General features: G+C 43.5%; 1 protein-coding gene across 1 annotated transcript in view; it reads left to right on the top strand.

The window, feature by feature from the left end:
- LOC107380887 (voltage-dependent calcium channel subunit alpha-2/delta-4) overlaps positions 1-39 on the top strand; it is a 78,058-nt gene extending 78,019 nt beyond the window's left edge. Inside the window, exon 40 of the mRNA XM_054743106.2 lies at positions 1-39. This exon is cut by the window's left edge and continues 261 nt beyond it. The gene's annotated coding sequence lies outside the window, so the exon portion shown is untranslated.
- Positions 40-992: the final 953 nt, after the last annotated feature.

Below are 992 nucleotides of genomic sequence, written 5' to 3'. Positions count from 1 at the left end.
CCTAATCTTTGATGGAAGGTCCTTTTGGGCATTTGTCCTTATTTTAATGGGAGTTTTTCACATATTAGTGAATCTAACTGATTCAGAGTTTTGCAGCAGGAAAAACAGCATTGGTGTCTGGAGTAAAGCTGACTAGGATTAAACCCAGATGGGCACAAAATATCACCATTATAATCGAAACATGCTCGTTTTTATTTTCTTATTTATTTAAATTTTAAACCAGTCGATTCAATGGAAGACAGACAGACAGCAAAGGTAATGGGAGCAAAAGCAGCAAAACATAAGAGCATAAAGCCTACAGGGTGAGGACACATGGTCTGTGGGTCCTCCAAGAGGGAAGCCAAGGGACCCGGACCTGAAGCCTACATGGAAGTGACCAAAAATTGCAGTTCCACCCTCATCCACTAGGGGCTGACCCCAGAAAGGAGCAAATCCTCATTGACTCCCAAGCCAGTTTCACAGCAGAAATAAACAAGTTTACGGCCTGGTTCAGAAACCATTCTAGGTTTAATAGCTCTAGTTTACATACATGACAACTCTGAGGGGGTGAATGTTTGTAACTGTTTCATTTAGGTGTAATTTACTCACTCACTGCCAGCCGTTTCCTGATCACTAACGGCCTTCGCTGCCAGCGTTTCTCGCCGTTTTTACTGTTTTTTTAAGAGTCACAGAACGTTGCTCGCTAGGATGATGTCGACGCCAAAACAACCAAAACAAAGAGGAGACTCACCTCACCAGAATGATGATGAATAATGAACGTGGGACACTCCTGCTGGCTGAATGTACTCGCAAATCAATTTGGAACAAGAAGATATTTACCGTAATTTCTGGACTGTAGAGCGCACCTCAATATAAGCCGCACCAACAAAAAAAAAAAGGTTTTCTACACACACACGCCGCACTCAAATACAAGCCGCGGCGCAGCAGCCACATGCAGGTCTCCGGCGCACAGCGCATGTACGGCCATAACATAAGATAATTAGACAGAAAGA

The sequence above is a fragment of the Nothobranchius furzeri genome, chromosome 14, assembly GCF_043380555.1.
Source record: "Nothobranchius furzeri strain GRZ-AD chromosome 14, NfurGRZ-RIMD1, whole genome shotgun sequence".
Classification (NCBI taxonomy): Eukaryota; Metazoa; Chordata; class Actinopteri; order Cyprinodontiformes; family Nothobranchiidae; genus Nothobranchius; species Nothobranchius furzeri.
Note: the sequence above shows the minus strand (reverse complement) of the source record. Positions and strands in the feature narration are given on the sequence as shown.